We start from the raw sequence: 27,548 nt of genomic DNA on the forward strand, positions 1-27,548 counted from the left end.
GAAATAACCATTCAATTTAAAACACTGCTGTTCTAGTATCTTTGTATTGGTCACCTTTTAAAAAAACATTTTTTTTTAAAGACACTCCTTCCCTCCCTGCCCTCTCATATTTTTCTAAACATACAGGTCCCCTGTCAATATATTTGAGATCAATTTCCATGCAGGTACACTTGTGGTATGATTGTGAATGCAAGGTTATGTATTTTTACATGCCTGCAACTTCCAAAATCACTAATTTTCTGACATTTGTCTATGAACATTCAAATCATATACCTATCATGCTTGCTTAGAATTTTCTGTTTGCTTAAATTACTTACTAAGGATATTTTATCAAATATGACCTTTGTCAATTTACAAGCACTTTTAGAATGATTTTTTTTTTCTTTAAATAGTGAAGGAATCCTAGGAAGGAAAAAAGTATCAAATTCAAGAGAAGTTATTTTTACCTTTAAAATTAAAACACCAAGTATTTATATTCAGAGATTTACGCAGTTGCATTACTGTAACTTTGGTGCTTTATAGTCAACGGATCTACTTGACTATACAATATAAGAAGACTCACAGAATGGTTGAGATTGGAAGGCATTTCTGAAAGTCACCTGGTCTATTCCCCCTGCTCAAGCAGGGTCATTTAAATCCTATTACCTGAGGCAGTGTCCAGATAGCCTTAGAATATTACCAGGGATGGAGACTCTATAACCCCTCTGGGCAACCTTCTTGGTCCTCCACACAGTGAAAAAGTGTTTCCATGTGTTCAGAGGGAACCTTCTGCATTTCAGTTTGGGCCCATTGCCCCTTGTCCTGTCACTGGATGCCACTGAAACGAGCCTGACTCCGTCCTCCTGGCATCCTTCCTTTCAGAGTTTATACACATTATTGAGAGCCACCCTGAGCCTTCACTTCCCCAGGCTGAGCAGTCCCATCTCTGCCAGTCATTCCTTTTGTGAGAGCTGCTGTAGCCCCTTTGTCATCCTTGTGGCTTTCTAAAATAGCCAGGAGGACCATAAAAGACCCAAACCATAAAAGACCTTCAACAGCCCCATCATGATCTCCTCTCTGAGTCCCTGGCAAGCAGCAAACCTTCCACACGAGGTAACATCAGAAGACTGAGACCTTCATCCCTGTCTGGAAGGAGTCTCCCACTGCCATCCCTCACTCCTTCCCCATGGTGCAGCTGTGGGGCTCAGACTTGAGCAATGTAGACACTTTCTACCCCTGAATCAAGCATGTTACAGGTGTGTGTTTCATGTGAACTGACATTCTAGTCAGAGAGCAGGGATAAATCACTGTCAGTTTTTGAGGAAGGATGCATCCATGTGTCAAACCCTCAGGAAAGGCAATTAAAACTCATGTGAACATTGCATCCTAATGAATGCCAGTGTCTATTGGGCCCTTGGAGAGATGCCAAGAAGAAATTGTTTGCAATTTGGAAGACTGAGCTGTATCCAGCTTCTGGACTTTAGGTTAAGCTACAAAGCATAAGCAAGAAAATCTTTCTTGCATGTGTGGTTGCATCTACTGTTTGCCGGATTGAGGTTCAATACCTTTGCAAAATGTGTTCTGTTATCAATTTAGAAACAGTATGTCATCATTGCAGCTAACTTTGCTGTTTAAAATCTTTTGTTTTATCTACACATTTTCTGTTAGATTTATAAATCTTTGACCCCAGATTACAGCTTGTTTCTACACAGCAGTAGCTTCGAGATACATTCCAACACCAAATAGACCATAATAACAGAGATAGTATGTACAATCAAAGAGGCAAACTAGCACAATTACCCATAAAGATCATTCTTGCTGTTTGTATAAAGTCACAGTGGATCTAGTGTTGTCTGTTCTGCAAATTGTTTGGAGCACAGATACCTCATCTCTCAGATGAAATAGAAATATTTTGCTGCCACTTTGTCATTCAACCAATGGAAAAGCATATATAAAAATAAATTTTGTTGCCAGAAGTGAATGATGCAAGTGTTAAATAGTCATCATATACTCAATATGCTACTTAAAAAAAAAAAATCCTGGAGGTTTGTGGTTTTTTTTGCATATTGTGGAACATAAAAGTTCATCTCTGCACACATTATGCCTTTTCTCACAAAAGCCAAAGGGAATTTTCAGCATGTGAGACCATGCATACCTTCAGTACAGGGAGATCAGTGACATTTCTGGGTTCTGTGGAACAGCATAAAAGATTGGCTACGTTTACACCTCTTCCACCAACAGCGTGAGGAGCCAGGATGGTTTTGGTCAAAGCAGTGGCATTCCCACTCCACACCTTGGCAGAACAGCCCCGAACAAATGTATCTCTTGGCCTGTGGAAGCTGCTGCAGTCAAAGCTTTGACAGCAACTCCTCTTTAAGCCCCACATTCCCTGTACACTTTGGGAAGGAGGTGGCACTTGAGGGAATCCTGCTTTCACTCATGGAAGGCAAGGGGTAGCTCTCATGTAGGTTTTCACGAATCAAAACTGACAAAAAACTGCATAGATCAGGCAGGGAGTGACTTAACATCTTGTGATGCTGTGCAGATTTATTGCCTGCTTAATATAAATCCTGTCTGTCTTGAACCACAATTCATAAAAATCTCAACAGCAACAGTACAGGTAGATATTTTATCTGCATCTGAGTTAGGATGGCAAAATTAAACCTATTATTGCAGAAAGTAGAAATCAACAAGAGCTTGCCTTCAATTTTCACCTGAAGGTTAAGGGTAGCACTTAATAGTAGAGTTTTTTCCTCAACTTGCATGATTTTACTGGCATGCCTGAAATTTTTTAAAAGTAAATAGCACCTAACCAGAGTTATTTGTGGAACTGTAGCTCCACAAATGACATTATTGTTGTCACACAGACACAACAAAATAAATCAAAAAGCTAACCATTACTTCTGACTAGTAATCCTCCTCTTCCAAACCCAGAAAACTTTTTTATCACAAAGAACTATAAAATGCCTGAGATATGAGGTTTAATTACAATTTTGACTTAACAATCTAATAATAAATACTGCCACTAGTCAAAAGGAAGGATAGAGTGAATATACTCTGTCATAATAAAATATATCAATATTATTCTTAATAATAGAAAATAATATAATAATAAAATAAATACAAATATAAAATAATGTGAAAAATCTGTTATTTAATAAAAAAATGGTTACATTTCTACATGCTATCAGACTCTGTAAACTACTTTCCTTAGTAATAGAAAGCTGAAAGGTGTGTGAAGTTAGGGTACTTTTGTGGCTTCCATAGTGACACCTTTCAGAGGGACTCAGGTCAGTAAAGTGTTCCTCTACCTTCTCTCCTTCCCTGTCAGCAGCTTCTAGTCCAACAGCAATGTCACACGTCACTCCTGCTTCCAGTTTCAATTCCTTATTATTCTTGTGGCTGTCAGCAACAAGTAGGCAGCACAAACCGTGGACTAGGCAACACTGAAAGAGTGTACAGGGAGTTTTTCTGAATTCTTTGAGAGCTCTTTCTGGCTCAGTGACCGCCTACCCTCCTGGATGGAATAACTGCAATGGGTTTCACCTCACTCCAGAGCAATATGAAGCCAAGCATGTATTCAACTACCTCTCCACGGAGTGGATTTAAGCTCTCAAAAGAAGGAAAGAAGTCATGTGAATTGATCCCAGGCATTACATGATCTAACTTGTAGAATTTTATGGAATGAGACAAGAGCCTATGCTCCTGTCCTTTGGCTCCATATCCATGTAGAAGAAACCACAGCTCTTTTTATGACATTCACCTTTGGCAATTAAATACACCTTATATACACTTCAGGGTGAAAGGTAGGGATTTTGCTATTAATATACTTATTTTCGTAAGTAATCAATGAAGAGAAGTGGATGTCCTCAGATCCAAAGCACTAAGCTGACCCTTGATGAGCATAGAAATATTGCCTAAAAGTGCTCTAGGAATTCCTGCCAGAGAAAACTACTAGGGAGGGAACATTGCATTTGCTAATGCTAATGATTTTAGAGAAAGGGACAAGGGGTGAATTGCATGGACTTGTGCACATTGTGAGTTATAAACATGAAAAAAGAAGGGAGAAAATATGAAAGCAGAAAGAATAGCAGACAATATGGCAGTTAAACATTTGTGTAAAGGAAGGCAAAAAAAAAACCCAAATAAATCTATATGAGTTATACATTTGACTGCAGGCAACTGCAATGCCATACCACAGAGTGCCGGAAGCAGGCCATCTTGGCCTACAGAGATTTGCATTAATAATAATTTTAAAGATAATAGAAACAATTGTTGAAGATTACTTATAAAAAAGAAAATAAATGAGGACAGTAATAGCAAAAGAGTCTGTGCTTTTAAATATTCAGAGATGGTTTCAGAGTAGAATATTATTATTAATAAAAAAATACATGTCCTATTCTATATTTAATTTATCAATATTTCCCTTAAACTGTCAAGGAAAGCTTTGGAAGGTCATAGATGTTTAAGATCTTCTTTAGACAGAGATTTAATTTGTCATCAACTTTTGGGAGTTTTCTTCCTAATGATATTACCCTGTGATCATATAGTACAGTGGCTACTTAGAGTTAACTGGCCAGCTGGTGCAAATTCTCAAAAGAGCCTTTCAAATGAATTAAATTCTTTCTATTATTTCAGTATGAGTAAGGTTCATGCACAGCCTTTGTATTAAGTTGGCAGTCTTCCAGCTACTTTCCTGCATTGTCTATATTATTCCAACATATTTAATTGTAATTCTTCTGTTCTGGAATTGAGTGGATAAAGCTGATTGTGGACCCCTTGCCTTTGCACCTTCCAAGAGACATGTACTTAAAAATGTAATGTGCACTGGGATAAGATAAATGCACTCTTGCAGAACAACAGCCATTACAGTAAAAAAGACTACGACAGCATATAGGAAAAAAGTACATTCTCTAGAGTGTATTCAATGGGGCAAAGGCAAGAATATCAGATGGACTTTGATCCTGTTTTTTATCTCTTATTTTACTCTGACAGCATTCCAGATAGCTGCACTATAGGGAGGAGATGGATACAACATCCTTTTTCCAGAGACCATCAGGGAACTTTTGGTGAGATAGAACCTGGAGTGGGGTCTGGCAGTTCCTTAGGCAGTTCTTTTATTCAACACTGCCTAGGGCAGGTGGATAGCAGGTAGCCAAGATGACTATAGCCCTGTGTTATGGGAAGTCAGATGGAAATTAGATTGTTTAATTGATATTTAACTACAGATAAAATTAAGGCATTGATACACTATATATATGATAGGGATCATATCACTCAAACTCTGAATGCTCTGTCTATATGCTCAGAATGACAATCATGCTAAAGGATGTTAGTCCTAACACAGGAAAGGGATCTCTGAGCTCTTGGCAGTTCTTTATGGTTCAGCAGGCCAGTGTCCACTCCCAATATATAAATTGCTGGCTCACTGTCAAGGCCTGACCCTGAATGCCCACCAGGTGTCCACCAAATGCTCTATCAATCTCCTTTCCTCAGCAGGGCAGAGGAAGAAAATACATTGTAAATGCTTGAAGGCTGAGGTAAGGACAAGGGACATCACTTACCAATTACTGTCATGGGCAAAACAGACCCAACTTAAGGGGTCCCTTAAATCCCAGAACTTAAGGGAAATTAATTCAATGTACTGCCAACTAATAAGAGAGTAGGACAGTGAGAAATAAATACAAAGCTAAAACCACCTTCTCCCCAGCCAATTCTTTCTAGGATCACCTGCACCCATGACTCTTTGCCCTCCATCTCACAAGCAGCACAAGAAGGTGGAAAATGGGATCATTTCATAACACTTAATCTCTGTTGCTCTGATGCTTTTCTCCTGCTCCAATATGGCATCTTTAACATGATACCTAGTCTTTCACAAAGTTCACCAATGTGGGTCCTTCCCACAGGCTGTACTTCTTTAAGAGATGCTCCAGTAGGGGAGAATTCATTCGGGAATTTTATTGCCATTGGGCAGTAACTTTTTCCCTCTTCTTGAATAATGTTATTCCTGAGGTACTATCACCATTTCTGTTGGGCTCGGCCATGCCCAGGGACTGGTCCCACTTGGAGACAACTGGCAATGGTTCTTTTGGACATGGAGGAAGTTTCTGGCACCTTCTTACAGAAGCCACTTCTGTAGCTCCATGCTACTGAAACTTAACACATAAATCACCCATCCATCCATCCATCATCCATCCATCCATCCATCCATCCATCCATCCACCCATCCATCCCCCTTATCTGGGAATTACGTATTTAAGAATAATCTTTAAAATCCACAGTCTTCACAGAATCTTCACAAACTTCACTCATATCAACAAAAAAAAATTATTCTGTGCTCCAAAATCATCATCCCAACACCAAAAAAAAAGTGGACAATTTATACACAATCCAACACTCATCCTTTTGCCACAATTATGACAACTGAAAGTTCTCTAGGATCTTTTTACTCTCTAATATTGTTCAGTCCGTATTTTGCTGATTACATTTCCCAATTACTGCCTTTGTTTGAATTTTTAATGCTAGATGTTGGATGCCAAAAAAAGACTGTGGGGGACTGACCTTGCCTGGATGCTGGTTGCTCACCAAGATACTCGATGACTCCCTTCCTCAACAGGACAGGAGGGGAGAAAATAAGACCGAAAAAACCCTCGTGGAACAAGACAAAGAAAAGGCTGATTGTGGAAGAAAAGGAATAGGAAGATTTTATTCTCTAACTCCCATCAGCAGACAGTGTCCAGGTACTTCCCAGGAAGCAGGGCTTCAGCACACATTGTTATTTCTCTGGAAAACAAATGTCGTAATTATGTTTGTCCTCCCTCTTTCTCCTCTCTCTTAGCTTTTATATCTGAGCAAATGCTGTATGGTATGGAATATCCCTTTGGTCATCTTGGGTTACCTGTCCTCGCTGTGACCCTTCCCAAGATCTTACCCACTCCCACTTTACTGGGGGGGGGTAACCTAGCTGGTGTGTTGGAGAGATGGCCCTCGTGCTGTGGGAGCACTGCCCAGCAGGACCAGAATGTTTGCTGATTCAGAACTGAGTGACATTTCATGCCCCATTATAATTCTTGGCATCTTGGAGATCCCATGGGATTCCAGGGCATACCATGGCAAGATATACATGACCTTGGGGCTACTTCTCTGTCCTTTGAAGGAGTGAACAACCCCTTCCTTTCAGTTGCTTATATCGCATCTCTGATGGAAGTGCCTCTCAGTCTAGTGCAGGACGAATACCAACCTATTAAACCTATCAAAGGTATTTTCCAACCTAAATGATTCTATGATTCTAGTTCCTAATTGTATCTTACTTTTTCTTATCTCACCATTTCTACCCACAAACCAGGATTGCTGTTCAGCATTTGCTCTTACTAGTGACATACAAATTCAGTTCTGTGAGAATGTAGGAGTGACACACAAGCAGCTCCAAAATTTTATCTGATATATTAAAAAAAAAAAAAGAAAAAAAAAAAAAAAAGAAAAAAAAGAAAAAGAAAAAGAAAAAGATTACTTGACATAAGTGCCCAGAAAATTAGATAGAAGATGACTTATGTTCTGGAAGATAATGAGAAGAGATTACAGAAGAAGTGAAATGTTTTTTCAGTGTTCCCATGGAAACTGAAATAGGTGCAATAACAAGCTTTTAAACTTCATCAAGTTTCCTAAGAAGATAAAGTTGGATTCTGCTAGCAGCCAAGGCCAAAAGCCTCCTGGTTTAGTCAGAACAGTGTTCAGTCAGCCTCAGTGCTCAACCTCCCAGTTTATGCCTAAGGAGAAGGGAAGAGCCTTGCTGTGGGGAGATAGACAGCTGAAAAGGGAGAAGGACAGGGAGTATGCAAAAGCAAGTCCAAGGCAATAGTTTTTTCTGCAGATAATGCTAAAGAAATATTTTTACAAGCATCACAGCCACTAGTATTGTCAGAACCCAGTGATATCCTTCATCCCACAGTGAACTCTGCTTTTTGAAAGCAAGAGCTCCCTCCACAGGCTTTTGACCAGAAGTCTGGTTGATAACATGGAATTGGGAAAATGATGAGTTCTGAAACTCCCACCCTGTTCTTCAGACACGACATTTCCACTAGGCAAGGAATAATTACTGTAGGTGTAAGTCTTCAGCTTCCTGTTTTTCAAGATGTAATCTTGCATGAGTGCCTCTCACTGCTATAAAATTTGAAAAGCCTTTTTTGTTTATAGTGTGTCAATCCAAAGTTTGGCTTGTTTTGCCTTGTCTTCTTCTGACTGACAGTTTATGCATCTAATATCATTAATACCTCCACTGTTTTCTAAAACAGTAATTTTTGCAATAGGAGAATGAAGTTTCATTACATTTTTTTCACACGCTGTCATAGAGAATTAGAGAAAGTATTTGAAACTGTCTAGTGTTTAAGAGGAAAAGTCTAACATGACAAGATCTCTGCAGCTCATGTACAGTACAATATGCCACACTGTACAAAATACAGTAAATGTTAATATTGCAAGGGAGACATTGCTCAGCACATTCACAGCTGAATTCAGGTTTCTATTTCCCTCTCAGTTTTCAAAATATACTCTACTGTGGTTTTAGAGCTACTTTGGCTATGGCAAAGAAGGCCTTTTCTCTATCCAAATGTTCAGTAAAAGATTTCATTAAATAAGGATGCTAAGACAAACTAAATTGGACAAAAGAAAAGGACTAAGATAAATTAACCTTGTATTCAGAAGTCACTGAGCACTAAGTCTCAATTTTTCATTAGCAAAATCAGCTGCTCTCTTCTGAAAACCTTCCACTTACGATTTTCCTCTAGGCTGTGATATATCAGTGTTAGTGAATCTCTGACAGTAGAGAATGCATAGTAATCAAATTGAGGTATGCTGAAGGAATAGGCTTCACAGGGGTACAAAACTGGGAAATTGCCATATAAGTTCACTAAAGTGTCCTTACCAAGGACTATGATCTTGCAAAGGTATCAATAAACACCTAAAGACATTATTTTCATTCTTATGCTTTTGCTAAGTTCCTCTGATCTTGGTCTACCCCAAAATTTCAAGTACATATCAAAGACACATCCCTCCTCCTCCTCCACTCCCACTGTTACACCATAAGAGAACACCATAAATACCTCTCTGAGCATTTCTGGCCATATGACCAAATGTCTTCTTACTTACAACACCAGCCCCACCCCAAACATAAGTAGTTTGCAGTTTTGTGATAGCCCCAAGACCTTTTTAGGTGGTGTTGCTTTCTACATGACTGCACCTGTCTTCCCTATTCCCACTTGATTAATATAATGTAATTTACACGTGCTACATCATGTCAGTCTTCCCTGTAGAAATCAGTGGCCTTCCAGTACCTGAAGGGAGCCCTCAGGAAAGATGAAGAGGGACAATTTACAAGGGCCTGGAGTGACAGGACAGGGTGGAATGCATTCAAACTGACAGAAAGTAGGTTTAGACAAGACATTAGGGAGAAATTCTTCGCTGTGAGGGTGATGAGGCACTGGCACAAGTTTCCCAGAGAAGCTGTGGATGCCCCATCCCTGGAAGTGTTCAAGGCCAGGTTCGATGGGCCTCTGAGCAACCTGGTCTAGAGGTTGGAACTCAATGATCTTTAACGTCTCTCCAACCTAGGCCATTCTATGATAAGATATCTGCACACATTTTGCAGCCAATCTGATAGAAGCCTCCAGTGGAGACCTTGAAAATGTCCAGTGTTTGTCAGTGATAATCTGAATGATGGAGTAGAGACTCTACCTGCATTTTAGGTGATACCAGGTTGGGTGGAGTGCTTTCTGAAACAATTTAAAAAGTAAAATCCATTTATCTGAGTGTAACAAGATTGCAAAATCTCTCGCTGGGAGAAGTATTTCTCCAGAGGAGATTTCTCAGACTTCAGCTGAAGACAAGTACAGAGATGCCTGTGCTGACAGAGGAAAATAATTGTTCTACAAATTTAGAAAACAAGAAGAACTAAACAGCTCAGTATCAGATGTTCCATCAATGTGTTGGAACAGCCCAATGGCAGTTTAAAAATATTGCTACAAAAATAAATTAATGAAACAACTGAAAAAGAAAAAAAAAAGGGGGAAAAATTACAGATGTTAAGATTCTGAGATTAGATCCCAGCAGATGAAACATTTCAGTCTCAACCAGTAGTATGTCTTGGAATACAAATAATCCAATAGCGATGTAGCATATCAGGGCAGTATGCTTTTCACAGGGAAGGAAATAAGCACAATTTACTCACACTACTATTCAATAACTACTTGTAAAAAAGACATCAGGTTGGGAAAACAATGTTGAATAAATACATGCAGTAAACACCACTACATATTTACAGAAATAATGGTATATTATGCAATTATGATATAACAACAGGGAAATCTGAAGGCCAACACCTCAGAGGATACTGGCCCAAGAAATTTCCTGTAAACCTAGAAGAGCAAAATTTCTAATCAATTCTGATAAACTACCACCAATAATAAGGCAGGAATAACAATTCTGCATTTGTGATTCTTGTGTATTTTGCAGTTATCCTTTCAGGTATTATACTTGTGAAGTAACAGCTTTGCTGAGTCTGCTGAGTTCAACAGATATTGACCTAACTTTTTGATCTTGTCTGAAATCAGCTTCTAATTTCATTACAAGGCTGTAAAAATTTAATTCTGCTTGCTTGAACCTCTGCACCTCTGGTTCTGCATAAGAGTATGCTCATATGAGAATAGTTTTTACAGTAAATATAATTAACTAATTTCCCTTGAAAAATACAAGATTTTGATGCTTTTGATATTTTGCTGGAGACTTTAAATAACTGAAGGTCTTTCAGATTTCAAAGTCATCCTCTGCAAAGGAAAGTATACCAAGAGTTAAAAAAGATGTTGCTTTTATGCATCTAGGTACATTTTATGCACCTAGAAAATATTCCTGTAACACAATTTCACCTCATTACTTCAATGATGTAATTGAATGGAAACTCAATCACATCCATTTCAATTAATTATTAATATTTATAGGTGAAAATCTAGAGAAATTGAAATGCATTTTATACAGATTTAAGGATGTCTGAGACTATTTGGAGATATCCAATTCAAGCTATACACTAATTTCTGAAATTCAGAACAGATACATTTGCAGTTAATCACAGCACACATTCTGCCATATCCAAGATTTTTGCATGTCTAAGGTGTCTTAGCTCTGCCTCATTTGTCCCAGCTAGTTTGTCTTTAAGAATAAAGCTTAGCTTTTGATTATGAAAGCTGACTTGAAAAACAGACTATTTTCATGTACATTGATGCAGTATTTGTGGCAGCAGAAAGAAATCCAAAAATATGCCTTTTAAATACCCTGCAGATAGCAAACATCCTTTAAATTCTGTGAGACACCAAAATCTTGCCACAGCTCCAACACATCTGCAAAGTAGTGCCTCCCATAACTACCTGTAGTGGTTTAACCACAGCCAACAACTAAATCCCACACAGTCATTCAGCTATTGTCCACACTGGAACGGGGGAAAGAATCAGAAGGGCAAAAAGTCAAAAACTTGTAGGTTGAGATAAAGTTTGATAGGAAAGCAAGAGCTGCATAAATCAAAGCAAAACAAGGAATTTATTCACTGCTCCTCATGAGTAGGTGTTCATCATTCCCAGGAGAGCAGAGGTCCATCACAACGAATGGTGTCTTGGGAAGAACAAATACCCTCACTCCAAGTGTGCCATCACTTTCCTCTTTATTCTTCTTCTCCCCTCAGCCATATATACTGACCACAGTGCCTTATAGCACGGAATGTCCCTTTAATCACTTGGCCTCAGCTGTCCTGGCTGTGCTCCTTCCCAGCGTCTTGTGAACCCATAGACAAATTGCTGGTGGGGTGCTGTGGAATTATCATTACCATTATCTAAAATATCCCTGTGTTATCAACAGTATTTCCAGCACAGATCCAAAACACAGCCCCTTACTAAATAATGTGAAGAAGATTAACTCTACCCCAGCCAAAAGCAGCATAACCCTATTCCCTCCAAACTGCCTTTTTACTCTTTGTTGTATGACACAAAACAAAGCTCTGAATATAAAACTGTATCTGTTTGCATAATCATTTTACAAACTAATAATTTCATTGTGAATAACTCCTGATAAATTTTATAGCATGATGATAATTAATCCATTATTACAAGTGAAAGCCAAACATGGGTTAAACACTTCCTAACAAAGTGAGAAGATTGTTCATTATATTATTAATGCAATAGACTTTTTTAACAAAAAGAGTAATGATCAAGTATGTTATCTTCAGGTTAGCTGTGAGCCCAGACATAGGGAACTGAGATTGCAAAGAGGGAAGGAGGAAAAAAAAAAAAAAAAACAAAGGCAGATTGAATTGTGAGTTACATACATATTTTGCTGAGCTGTTAACAAACACTTCCTATCACAATTGTAGTTTATCTAACTACATAACAAACACAGAAGGCTTACTTAACCAACAGTTTAAGATTATAGATCTTCTGTGGGTTTTTTGTCCCTACTAAAATGAAAAAAATATTGTATAAGCCATTTTCAAATAAACTGATTTTCAGCAGTTGGTGAGGAAGCATGTGCTAATTTGCATGACCTATTATCTCTGGTATCTATTTATTTGTGGTCTTTGCTTTTAAAAGAATTGGCATTAATTATAAGTATAGAAGTCATTTGAAATGTCAGTTCAGAATTTTACAGCTTGGAACAGTTCATCCTTCAATAATTAAGTCAATAAAATTAACTTAATTTAATTTAAACAGCAATGCTTCTTTTTAGACCTTACAGAGGGATTACAATTAGTATTTCATAATTAGTATTTTATTGATGTCCATACACTGGATTGCCAGGTGTCATCAAGATACACTGATGATTGGAAGTAATTTGATAAACATTCAGAACTGTTGCATTAATGGCATGCCTCCCAATTATGCATTGAGTTAATGAATGCATTTAAATGTTATGGAGATGAATTTAAAGGACAGCTCAACCTTAATTACTATACTATTTCCTCCCTCTTCTCATTCTAATTATAACTTCAGTAGTTATCACCTTTCAGTATACAAATACCACATTCCTCTGTAAATGTAGAAATAGAATATTTATGTTATTTTTATTTTTTTATTTATTAAGGCTGCTAACATTATTAAAATAACAAGGGGTCATTTCTTGGTAAAATAAAGACTTCTAGAAATCAAGAAATGAGTCCTCCCTCATTCATATTTAATTTTCTTAAAGACTAACAGTCAGGACAGAGCAAGAGAGTAAGTGAAACCCTTTCAACCAATATTTTAAATTTCCCTCCCAATTCATTAAAGAATGCTGAGAAATAATGGAGGAGTTAGCATCACTGATCAGCAGGTTGTTTGAAAGTGTGTACAGGCAGGTAGGAGAAGTCTTTGCATCTCTCTTTCAGTGCAATTTAATGTTACGGGGATGACCCTGAATGCTTTGAAATCTATGGCTCCCGAAACTCACAGTGGTTCTGCTCTCACATGGAAAAGATTTGGCCCGAGAAACACCTGTCACTACCTGTGCTTCCTCAGAAGAGTATGATGAGGAAGACAGTAGTCCTGAACTCAGTGAATCCCCTGGAAATTTATTCTCTTGTGAGCACATGCAAGCCCAGGTTTTAAAGGAAAACAAAGATAAATTGCCATCTCTAAGGGACAGAGATGAATCATCAGCTACCAGATGGCTAATTCATGGCTGCAATTTCTTAACTTTGACATGTTTAAAGGGACAGCTGATGGAAATGGATGCCAGGAAACATTCCTATAAAAGTTGACTATGCCATTAGAAAATACTTTCCAAACCACAAAACCTACTCTAGCACAGAAAAGAGACTTAGGAAGAATATGAGGGGTTTGCTATCAGATGTTCTGGAGCTCTGTAAGAAAGATACAGTTTGCACAAATCCCTTAACACATTATAAAACTAGAAGGAACGTAAGTGTGTGAGATCCAAGGGCATTATGACATTGCAACCTGCCAAAAATAATCTGTTGTGCTTCTCAATATCTTTACATTTCTTAGAGCTTTAAAGGTCCTGATAGTATACAGTGAGCACTATCTGCATGGAAATAGAGTAAAATGAATATTAAATAACATGACCTGAGTAGAGCTTAAAATTTATTAATTGCTACCTTGTCCAATTCCCTAACTTCTCTCTCTCTCCTTCCTTATTTAGTTCTTCTATCTAGTTTCTCACAAAGTTCTCATAGATTTTCAGAGAGTACCTTTGTTTGTTTGTGGGTTTTTTTTGACTCTTGTTTTCAATGTATATTATTGATAGTGGAGAATAGACAGTTTTGAGAAGAGAAAGATCAAGTTTGCTGCTTCACTATAGAAAAAGCAATTATGGTTAAAGGTAGTGGAGACCCAAGACAGTGTCCCTAAAAAAAGATTTAAAATCTACCTACTCCCACCCTTGCACAGCTATGGCAGTGCTGTCTGTCGTGAGAGACTTTCTCCTGTGCTGAAAAGGCAGCGTCTGGAAGAGAGACGCCTGCAAAAGTGGTACCAAGAACAGGCTGAGACAACACCAATTCAGCATCCTACTTGATGTGCTGCTCCTAAATTATATGTCTATCCACACTGAAGAAATAGGACATGTAAAAAAGAGGGTGACCTGACAGGAAGATATATTTATTAGACTACGCAGGCTTCTCACTGCACTTAAGTAAATCCTTGTAAATCCTTTGTCCCTTGCACTTCTGTAATTTTTTGAAGTGCAGCGAAAAGGAGGGCAAGTGTATTCAGCCTTTATGAATTGCTATGACAAACATGGGAATTTCTTCTTGTTCAAACATGTCGATGTGAGAGAACTGTGGGTGTGTGTTCAGGTCTCTTCCCACCAGTCACGAAAAGTCTTGGATGTGCACCACTCAGCAGAAATCAGGAGCATTCTGGAAAACAAAGGCTGTACTATTCCAACTTGCTTAAATTTATTGAAAAGGTAGGATAAGAAAAGAGATCTAAATGCAGTTTTTTTTCCAAATTTAAAAAGTGATTCTAATTGCATTTAAATGGGATTGTGTTTAACTTCTATTCATGGCTAAGCCACAAGTCTCAGTAATGCAACAAGAGGCTCAAAGTGACTCTTCTATAGCACTTAGAATCATCTCTGCTTTACCCTCCTACATGAAAGTGCAATTTGTCTTTCAGCATTTGAGCTTCCCTTAAGAGCTTGTATTTTAGACCAAAAAAACCCATTGCATTTTGCTAACTAGTGATGTATCAAATGTGACAAAATAACGATCCAAGGATATTCTAAAGACTCTGACACCAGACAATTAATAAAATGATTACTGCTTTTAAAAAGCAAATGCACCTTTGGAGACCTTACCTAAAAGTTTTTGAACTTCTGAGGTGGGAAATAATGGGTGCTATATAGGCCACTAGTAAAAGTATACAGTACAAATCAAATTGCCTAGCCTTAACAAAGGTGTCAAATTAATGTAGCGTAACATCATTGTGTTTTAAGTCAGAATTTATTTGAGAAGGCATCCCTCCCATTTTTTATTAAATATATGTTAAAAACAATACATGAGTAAATTACTGTAAGACTAGAATCCTACACACTGAACATATTTAGTTGTTGCCTTAATCGAATCACAAGCTGGCCAAAAAACCTAAAAAGTACGTTAAAAGTCATGTGAGATTTTCTTACAGTTTCTAGAGTTTATGTATTTTCTTAAAGTCAGTTGGTAAACATGCCTTTCTGGAGCATCAAGATACTAAAAGTTTGGAACAACAAAAATTTAGTGTAGGGCCTTATAAAGGGGAAGGGTTTCTTGTGTTTGCATCTTTAATCAAGATGGCCTTTTTGCACTTACAAGCACAAACAAACACACCAGAATGATCTGGCCAGGTCCACACATATAACATAGAAAGAAAAGAAAAAAAAAAAAGAGATGGCAGCTGTCAAATCCTCACCACATTTTGTGAGTTTGTTTACCACTGGCAAATCGCCTATAGTGTGGTCCTACCAAGGTGAAGACTTTCTTACCTTATTACAGAGAACATTTCTACATTTTACTACTGGGGACACCATCCTGAAATTGCTGTCCAGGAAATGGTACTCTCCAGTACCAATACAAGCCAGCCTTAACCCCTGTTAAATGCATATTTGCACATTCCCTTTTGTAATTTGTTCATACCGATTCTTCATATTTTTTTACAAAGTTCTACAGAATTCATTGAATTCAGAATGAAGGTTCTTCTTATGAATCTCTTGTATTCCATTCTAGATAGGGGCCCTTAAATGATGTAATTTGAAGCTAATATTTCTATTAGTTTCAAGTTCATCAATATTCAACAGTTTCACATTTATAGATATAAGCCTATAGAAAAGAACAAAAACTTCAACCCACAGAATTCAACTCCCCTGTTTGTTACAAGATTATACCCAAATTCTGTGAAACATAGTGCAAACAGTAAACCATTCCTGGCTGTATTTCTTTTTCCCTTGTAATCCAGCCTGTGTTTTGGCTTTAATCCCCTGTATAAAATCAAAATGTAATAACAACCTCTTTGAGCAAAATGTCATTCTGTCTAGCAACTGAAGCTGCAGCACCAAACTGTGCTAACTAGAGCACTGACAGTTCAGCACTGTCAATAAATGACAGTATTGGTATGAGTAATGTGTATACTTAAGGCTACATGTAATGGGAATAAAGTGTTCTTCTATTGTCAAAAGTGTATCATTTCAGAATCTTCATAGCAGAAACTTGCTCGATAGCTCAGCAGGCTGGCAGACAAGGGAGCCAGCAGATAAAGACCAGCTCAGTGACAGGTATAGCTGTTACATATTTTTGGAACATCATGATCTAACTGCAACCTTATTAGATAAACAGAAGTAAAAGGGAAAAATAAAAAAAAAAAAAAAAAAGACCTTTAAAAGGAATTGCCTTAAGCTCACAGGTGGCAGTACATGTACTGAAGACACTGTAATTCTTGGCCCAATGGCAGAGGGTTGGTGACAATCATAATGAAGAAAGTCTGGTTTTGGTCTCACACCCCCAGCATTACATCCAAGTTAAAACCCCAACAAATACTACTACTTTCTCAAAAAAAAAAAAAAAAACCAGTCAGTTTTCATAAAGCTATTTACAAATCATATAGAGTACCATCACTATATGTATTCAGCCAGTTGAGTGCTTCTGATGATATTCAAGTATCAGGCCTGATAATGTGAACTGAAGTTCTGGAAGTCATTCTCTTTTCTTACACAATCCCCTCTCTTCTTCCCCCAGGCTGTTGAGGACATTTACAGATACACAGGAGCAACATAATATTGCTGCTATACTGTTTGTCCTTTATCCCAGGGGGAGGAGAGCTAAAAGAGACACATCTGGAAGGTGTGACTGTCATATTAAGAAAAAGACTGTGAAAGTGCCTAGGGAAAAGTTTAATTTATTAGAACAGCTGTCCTAGTTACGCCTCTTTCATGGCTACTTATGTAGCCTTTATGTTGAGCTTTCTCACTGGGGTGGGTTGACCTTGACTGGCTGTCAAAACTCCACACAGCCATGCTCACAAATCCCCCTCCTCAACAGGGAAGGAGGGGCACAACACAAGAGCACATGGAAGAGCTCATGGACCAAGACAAAGACATGGAGCATTTATCATTTACCTCCATAGGCAAAACAGGCTCAGCTTGGGGAAAATGAGCTGATCACCAAGTAAAATATAGAGTTGCATAGTAAGAAACAAAGACAAAATATCTTTCAGCCTCCTTCCCAGGCTCAACTTCACTCCTTCATCCCCAGTTCCTCTGCCTGCTGCTTGAGCAGTTGCAGGAGCCATGGGGAATGAAGGATGTGCTCCATGGGGGTCAGATGAGAGGCAAGAGGTAGAAACTGATGTGCAGGAAGTTTTCACCTGAACATGAGGAAGAACTTCTTTATCGGGCAGTGACTGAGCACTGGAACAGGTCACCTAGAGAGGTTGTGGAGTGTCCCTCACTGGAGATATTCCAGAACCATCTGGACACAATCCTGTGCTATATGCTCTGGGATGACCCTGCTTGAGCAGATGACCAATGTGGTCCTTTCCAACATGACCCATTCTGGGATTTTGTGTAATATAGGACACTCTGTCTCTTGTCAGTCTACATATGACATTTTTCTCCCTTACTTCTGATGTCAGTTTTTAGCAAGAAGATACTTAGTGATATAATTAATAGCTTAAGACCTACACAAGGAGGTCATGATCATCACTTTTCCCTCTGTTGTAAAGTCTTGGATATATACAAATGGTACCAAAATAAAGCTGCTTATAATATCTTCCTCTAGAATTTCTAAGGCCTTAAACCATAATTCCTTGTTACTTGAGGGTGGGGGCAGGTGGGTAGGGGTATTTGGACAAGAGATGGGAAGTGGTCTTCACAGTTGTCAAGTAGCTCATGACACTGCTTGAAAAGCAAACAAGCTAAAAAGCCACAAACCCAATTCACAACATCGTCATACCTTGGAATAACACATTGTTTCCCAGTGTAAGAGGAAATCAGAACAAATAAAGAACTGAGCAGCTCCAGAGAGATGTGTGCACTTTTTTACCTTTGGTAAGTTTAGTCTGGCAGTCAGTCACAAGGACTAACTTCAAAATACAGGGGATCTAGGACTGAAGAATTGAGACAGAGGTCAGAATATAGCATTAAGTCACTGACTGAGATTCAGGAAGCAATACCCATGTGGACATGAAATCTTCTCACAAAGATTATTAAGGAAGAATCATGAACCTGAAATCTTACAATTCACAAGAACCCACACAGAAAAAAAAATATTAGAGAAGTTGAAGTAGAATAGAGGGAAATAAGTTAAAAAAACATTCAGAAAGTGCTAACAGTGTAAGTTGAAGGAATCTGATATTTCTGCACAAGCAGAGAAAGCATGGTGTATATATTATAGTGTAGCACAAGTTTTGGGATAAGCTGTTAGGGTTTTGAAATGGATATAGGAAGAGATATGTTGAATGGAAGCTGAAAAGAAGCTTCAGGCAAATGCTTTAAGCACTGAATTCAAAGGGCAAAAAGAAAATAAAAAGGAAGGCTTGATATTTTGCAAAAACAGACTGCGTTTTGAAAAAGGGAAATACAGACAATGCTTGTCCAGTTTGTGAGGCAGTCTGAAATTATACAGAAGCAACTGGATTTAAAGAGGAGATTTCCAAACTATATTTCATTACTTTTAATAGTTCTTCAACACTGACATATGCAACAAGCAGAAATTACTTGCTGGATAAGGCTCAACTGATGTGTTAAGGATTGATCTCTTTAGAGACTTTTCTGTTTATGTGCTTACATAATAGCATTTCATCATATAATTTTAATGGTGATAATAGTTCTACTATACTTGTCTTTAATAGTCTTTCTAGAAATAACTTTATATTACGAAAGAAAGATTAGGAACATGCTATTAAGTAGCTGCTAGGAAAGAGATATATCCACAATGTCATTTTTAAATGCAAAATTTTTTCTCTCTGTCTTAAATGTAAAAGGAATCACAATCCCTCTGTCTCATGAATCAAATAGAAGGAAAAAAATCTGGCTTGACACTTGTGTGGGACAGCTTTTTGCTCTACAAATACACCTGAACAATGAATTCAAACAGCTTTTTATCCTGTTTCAATCAGAAAGCTGATGTAGACAAAAACTTGCATTTAAAAGCATTATGGCTCAGATATATGCTGACAAAATCCTGACAATTCAAAAGCAAAAGCATCTTTTAAATTACTTATTTTAATTTGAAAGCTCTGGCTTTTGTGGCTTGCTTTGTTTGTATGCTCCAGCATGGCTTTTCTCTTTTGTCCAACTTTAATACATAAACTGTACCTTACACAGTCTCCAAAGGTTGGAAAACCTTTCTAGCCTCCCTGGATGACAGACAGATGAATGAGTCACAATAGCTGAATTCATTCTTAGGACTTTTTAAAATGTTTACCATTTAACTGGCTAACATCAGTTTTGCAACATATTATTTAAACAGTCTTCAGGACTCTTGGGTATATGTATTTTGAAAAAATTAACAATTAAATAAAATTGTTTACTACTATGGACTACTACAGTAGCTTCTATCCTTTGTCTCAGTTCTTTCATTTTGTGGATTATAAATATTGAGACCAACTGTTCCAAAGGCAATATTAAAGTCTTTTAATGCTGATTCAGTTACTAGGTACATGTTCTACACTGATGTGTCTAAATATCATAATGAAATTTTAATTGCAAAGAAAAGAGCATTTCTAAAATGAAATAATGTTTTTCATTTCTACAACACCCAGGGGCAATAATTCACTTATAGACTAATGGCCTGTAAAATTCTGCTTGTTGACTGTTAACTGCAAAATTCAAGCAGTGTGTAAGAACATGAAGTGCTTCCAGTAGAATACAGGCTTTAGAACCATAGAATGGCCTGGGTTTGAAGGGACCTTTGAGTTAACCTGGTTCCAACTCCCTGCCATGGTCAGGGACATTTCCACCAGACCACATTTCTCAAAGACCAATCCAACCTGGCTCTTAACACTTCCAGAAATGAGCCATCCCCAGATTCTCAACAGGGCAACCTGTTTTGGTACCTCATCATCCTCATAGTAAAAAATTTCTTATGTATATGTAACCTAAATTCTCTGTCTTTCAGTTGGAACCATTATTCCTTGCCTCACTGTCACTACAGTCCGTGAGGAAGTTCCCTCTGGCTTCCTTGCAGGCTCTGTTCAGATACTGGAAGGTCACTGTGATGTCTTCACCTGACCTTCTCTAACTCTGGAGGTTGAAGTCAGTTTATTTAGTTCGTCAGTATTAGTAGGTTATGTTCCCCATCTTACATCTCTGTTTTACTCTGCATGAAAAGTAGTAGTAGATACTGAAATTTGCATTCAGCACCTCCCATTGCTGCCTACAGCAAGCTGTAGACATCATCCCTGAGATAAACTTTGTGAATGTGTGTACTGCTTCAGGACTTATGTGAACAGAGAAACAGAAGATAACTTTTCTAGCTCTGAAAAATTCACAATTGTGCTTGCAAAGATAGAAGGTGCATGCACATGTAGGGAATACCTACAAGTTTTTAAGTGCATCATGTTCAGACAACTTGCTGGTATAGAAAAAGAGAAATACTCTATCATGTTAGAATGTTCCCATATGCACTATCACTGTTATGCATGACATATATACTCATCAGAGGGTGACCTGATGAGAGGCTGACCTCCCTCTATCTGTTATGTTCTTAAAAAAGTAATAAATTCAGGGAAGTTTCTCCATGGAAAGGGGGAAAAGCACAGCTTGTGTTAGGGCAAAATTTTTTATAAGTTATTCATTCATTAAAAGACAGAATGCCACCTGGGGATATGAGAAATGTCGTGCTGAGTCAATTTACAAAGAATGTACTAACAGAGAAATTGACAAATTATGGATTTCCCACACCACCATTCTAGTGGGGAATAACATCTCAGGTCCAAGACCAGGGGTCAACCTCGGTACAGAATCTGAAACTCCTAAAGTTCACAGGAGAATCAAAGCCTGGGAACATAAGAATTCTGCTTTCAACTGGCCAGTGAAATCTGATCCTTACTTGAATACAGCTACATAGTGGATTAGAGAGTGCATGCTAATAATTTGCCTTTCCCATCTACTTGTACAGATGTATTTTCTACACATGTAGTTTCACAAGTTTTTAAAACAAACTTGAGTGTAAGTGCTTGTAAGGAGAATCTATCTTAAACACACATACATTTTTTTTCCGATTAAAGAAGAAACCCTGGATATATAGCATAACAATGTTACACAATTTAAAACATTTTTTTTTAGATTTAGAATTTCAAAGCATGTATTTAAATGATGGTGTCCTATTGGACATTTTGATTCAGTTAATCACCTTCAAATATCAACATTGTAAACTATAACTACAAAGACAACTCATTTAGTGAGCTCCAAAAGAACAACAACAAATACTAAAACCAAAACAACAAAACAAAGAAACAAAAAAGCCAAACCAAACAAAAAACCTCCAAAGAAATCTTTCAACCTTCCTCCCTCTAAACCACAAACAAGAAACTTATTACTACAACCTAGACAATAACCTGAGAAAGCCTGATTTCCCATGTTGAAGTGCAGGCTTTCTAATAACTGGGCTACAAAGTTATTGATTGAATCTATAACCAGGATCTAGCACACTTGAATATATAACTGAACACATAGATCTTGTTTTTCTGAGTGGAAAGTTTGCTTTTCTAGATCATGACTAACAAGTTAAATGAAAAGTAGAGATTCTTTAATTCAAATACTTTGGAATTATCCTTAGTGCTTTATTTTTCCATTTAGGAACATATATGGGGGCGGGGTGGGGAAGCTAGTTTAAGAGTTCTCCTTTCTTAGTTACACTACTTGTGTGTGCATAATTCTTTTGACACCTGACCTGTCTACATGCCCATCAAACATCACGAGACTGGCCTGATGTTATGTAAATTTTACATGCCAACCACCATAACAAGATTACATTCCAGGATCCCACTGAGTCAGGAAGCCAAGAGGAGCTTTTTAATAAAGTTCACTTTATTAATAGTGCTACAGCTTGAGCTGCATGTCTCCAAAGATGAAGAAGAACAAAGAAATCCCTGCGTAGTTGTACTGCTACAATCCAAGTTTTCTGTCCCTAAAACAATAGTTTGGACCAATAGTTATATTAAGATCTGGGGTCTTACACCTTTTTAATTTGATTTGTTTGTTGTTTCCTCAGGGAAGATATATTTTTCTGCAAGACATAGTGTTTTTCTCTCCTGTTTCACCCCCTCTCAGGCTGGTTTGAATGGGCTCTGTAGTTATCTTTTCAGCAGCTGCAATATGGTTGTTACAGTTCATGTATCACAATCAGTACGATTTGTCTGCTCATGCAATCTGCTATTGCTAAGTCTTAATTATATAATGGCCCTCTCCAGAACAGTCCTACCTTTGTTTTTATTAACATTCATGCTATTTACTATATGGGAGCACAATATTTGTAGCCTCTAAGGTGTAAGCACAGTTGAGTATGGCAAGTGTTACAATGTTAAATATAAACAGTATGACAAAGATTATTATAAAAATCAATAACCCATAAAGAATTCATTTTGCCCAGGCTCTTAAATCTGTTATCTAGGAGGTGAGCCAAGACCATACTTCTTGTAAGCCTGTTGAGGTATTATTCAATTGTGCTTTATGCACTAAATTTAATTGCTACCACAACTTCCAGACATCACCTGAAATTCTTCCACTCTGGTCAACAAACATGCAACAACTAGTATTAATAATTGTACACACTCCCCCTTTTGAGGCAAAGAAAGTGTCTGCTGACATTCTGTTTTTCAGTGAAATTTTGGAGCTGTGAAACCTTTTTTTTGTAATGTCACAATTGCATCAGCAGTATTACTGCCTAAAGTTTCTATTGCCACTGAAATGTTAACTAAGTCCTTTTCTAATTCACTCACTCCCAATCAGATAAAAAAATGTATGGAGTGGAATGTGGTTGCACTTTCTACTAATAAATTACTATATTTGATCCTATGAACAAATGTTTGTACCAAAATCCTGATATCACAACTAAATTTGAGAAGAACAATATTAGAAGCTGAGGCTCCTAAGACAAAAATTCTTGACCACTCTCCTGGTAATTTTTTGTGAGCTCTCTTACCACATATCCGAGATCATGCTTTGCACTCAGGTATAGGCCAAGGTGCATGGAAAAGCCCCCAGTAATTCTTGTTATTTATATGCCCGTTGTTTGGTTACAATCATCAAGGCTGCTCACAGGAGTAGTATTACTATGGGAGCATAAGTTGAGTGAGGCAGGCAAATGTTTTACATTTGCATATTTGTCCTTTGCTTCTGTGACTGCCACCTCCCACTGTTGTGAGTGCGTGTGGTTTTGGTGGAAAGAAATATCTGAACACAACGTAGTCCATGAGATGTTATTTGGTACAGGGATCCCTAACAGAGTAGTGCTCAAAGCCAAGTAGCTTGGAAGGAAAGGACATATTCAATAGTGGGTTTTATCAGTGATTTGGACTATGGTTTTTGATTTGTTGAAATAAAAATTTTCCCTCCTTGTAACATGGCTGTATAAATTTAGATATTATCTCACGTAAATAAGCGTGGCAAAGGCTACCAACTTTACATGTAGGATTTTTATAATTTCCTCAGGCACTTGGAAACCTCACACCAAAGTGGGTCTGAAAAAAACCAAAATCAATTTCAGTTTTTAAGACAGTGACCATGTTGGATTCTTCCTGCACGCATTGTTGTTCATCACTGAATGACCCTTTGACAACCACTTAACATGCAAGTGATGGATCCAAGCTTCCTGTCCTCTAACTTTTACAGTGAAGTAAGAATTTAATAAGACTATCTGCAGCCACTCCCACATTCCAATTTAGATTTATGGGAAAACACTTTTAATAAAATTTTATCTCCAGGCTACAAATCATGTGCTTATACCTCCAGAGACATAGGTTAGTACCACTAATCATGATCCCTTTTAATTTTGAAACTTTCCTGTAAGTTTAGGACATAGTGTGTCAAATACTCATCTACATTCAAGAAGCTGTTTTGCGCTGGGATATAAGTTCCCAGTATAGACAAGGGTCTCAGAAAAAGAATTTCATCAAGCAATAGTCCAAGGCATTGTCTTGGGGCATTTCAAATGTCCTATAAGGTTAAATTTAATGCTTCAGGCCATTTTAACCCCATATATGTGTAAATTTTAGCTGTCCTCTCCTTAACAGCTAATTCATTCTTTCTACCTTTCCAGATGCTTGATGGTGATAAGGGTCTGCAATTTTTAATTCCTAACCTTTTATAAAATCAATTGATTGTTACTGCTGTGAAACTTGAACTTCTTCTGATTTAGCTTCTTGTATTCTGTACCTAGGTATAATTTCTTTAAGGAGAGCTTTTATTACTCCTCCAGTGTCTGCTTTTCTTATTGGGAAAGCCTCCAACCATACTGATAATTGGTCTCCTATAACTAGCAAATATTTATATCCACACATTGTGGACATAGCAGCATTGTTTACATGAAGTCTTCAGTATGGGAAAAAGAGGTTGATTTCCATGGCTTTATATTTGCCAATTTCTTACAGATAGGACAGGCATTAATAATTATTTTAGTGGTTGCATAGACACTCAGTACCACCCATACTTGTAGCACTTGGATAGCCACTGCTTCCACTCCTCCATGAACTTTACTATGGAACCACTTGGTTACAATAATTTTTTCAGTAAGACAGATTTTCCCTTCCATTTTCCATATAGTCTTAATCTTCTATTGTTTCCCATTTTCTCCAATGTTGTTTGCTTGTCATGTTTGATCAATATAGTTTATATTTTTCTTGGATGGTCAACATTGGACCTCAAGTTCTTGCCTAAAGCAATTGCTGTGATCTTTACCACAAGCTGGCAAGACACAGGTTTTGCTGCTATATCAACTAAGGCATTCCCTTTCCTAATTACAGCAACCTTGTGTGGACTGGACAGCAAACCACAGCAATTTATTTGAGAAGTTGGAAACTGTTTCATCGTTTCTCATTAAATTGCTGGGAACTCCTAATTTCAAAGGAGTGGCTGGATTGAGCCTTACTACTGAATCTGTGTTGAGAAATTCCTCAAACTTTATAAGGATTTTGGCACTGGGCACAGTAATACCTACCCATTAATTGGTAGGTATTACAGTGCCTAGTATATCTGAGCTCTCAAAAGACAGACCTCTTCTGTGACAGATACCTGCAGTCTCCACATCAAGACTTCAGTCCATTTTTTCTGGCTACAGCATTAGACAAATGCATTTCTAATCTGTTACTTGTTTGAACCATCTAAATACTTTACCAGCTGTAAGTGCTGACATTTCCTTAGGGGATAATTATTTAAGAATTAGTGCTTTCAGTATTCATCCAACTTTACTGTCCACCATCAGTCTGCATCTCTATTTGAGCACATTTTTCATCTCTTGCCTCCTTTTAGTTCACATTTAAGTGCCTTGGCTTTTATTTCTGTTTGCTTCTTTGTTATCTTCTCAGTTGGCACTACCAACTCTTTTCAATTTATGACAAGCTGTGAATGTCATTAACACTATATCCCACTTTCACAACAATAATGACGATGATATGCAAATGACTAATTCTATCCTAGTGAAGTAAATAAATCTTAACTCTCATTTACATAACTTGGAAGAAAGCCCCAGTAGAACACTTGTTAAGTTTTTCCACTTTGATACAGGTACTTGAACCCACTGTTTACTTTTTCAGAGAGTTCTAATAGAGATCGTCATTCGCAAATAACTTGTGTTAAAGCTTAAGAGGATGATCCCTCCACTCTCCCAAATGGATTCATTAAAAAATTCCAACAAAATGGAAATACATTTCTTCTAGATATTTGAATGTTGTGCTGATAGTTATGGAAGTTCAATTTACAAATCTAAGTGTTTACTGTACATGTGCACATCAGTGGTGTTAAATGTTATGGACATTTCAACTCCATCAACGTAACTTTAAAAATATGGTTTATTATGTCTGCTGTGGAAATTTCTGTGCTTTGTGGTTTGTTCAGGAAATACTACAGTTTAGTGTGTTTGGCTGGGGGTTTGTTTTGCTTTTTGCAGGGTTTCTTTAAACCAATGTCCATTCTTTATAAGTCTATGACCATTACTTGACAGAAAAATAAAAGGTTTACTGTGTCATATAGAAACTACTGTTTATGCATCAAACATCATGCAAGAATGGGAGAATTCACCCATGCTTATGTCATTGTGGGATTTATCCACCATAATTTACAGAAAAGAAACACCTTTACCAAGCAGCATCAGCAGCTCCAGCTTTGACCTGCTGCCTAATCTCAGGCAAGTCACAGTCTCTGATGCCCAGTTTGACCATGACAGGTTAGGAATCATCTGCCTGACAGTACCTTAACTCACACCCAGCGATCTGTGGTGCAATCCTACATGGTTTATAGCCAGGGAAGAGAAACAGGAGTGTCATGGGCATGACTCTCACCTTTTCAGATGAAGATACTGAAAGAGGCTGAGATGAGCCTCCCCTTGCAAGCCTGTTCACTGACCACAACAGGGACCCATCATAGCTCACACAGACTGAGACATCCTTCATATTTTACAGCCAGAGAGGTCAGAACAAATCCTTCCCTCCACCTTCCCAGAAGTTAAATTGCTAGAAGGAGCTATGACTTAATCTGAGACTTGGCAGCATGACACTGGAGCTTCAGCCTCTTTTTCTAACCTTAATTCAACTGCCTATCTCTATCTGCCAGACCTCACTGTGATGCAGATGTGAATTAATTGTTTCAGTTAGCTTACCTGATCTGAAATCAAGGCAAACTGCTCAGAATTTTTTTAGCTTGCCCAGCACAATTAAAGATGTAGAATAGAATTTTATAATTGGAACACACTGTATATTTACCAATTGTGGAAAAAAATGTCATTCTAATGCACTTGCAGGTGTCACAACATGAAAACTGTCCATAATTTTTACAGCTCTGAAAATCACTGCTTTGTCAAAAACATGAGATAAGGGAGGAAGTGTATGTAGTTTTGTATAAACTTAATATTTTAA

Source organism: Vidua chalybeata, chromosome 2 (assembly GCF_026979565.1).
Source record: "Vidua chalybeata isolate OUT-0048 chromosome 2, bVidCha1 merged haplotype, whole genome shotgun sequence".
NCBI lineage: Eukaryota > Metazoa > Chordata > Aves > Passeriformes > Viduidae > Vidua > Vidua chalybeata.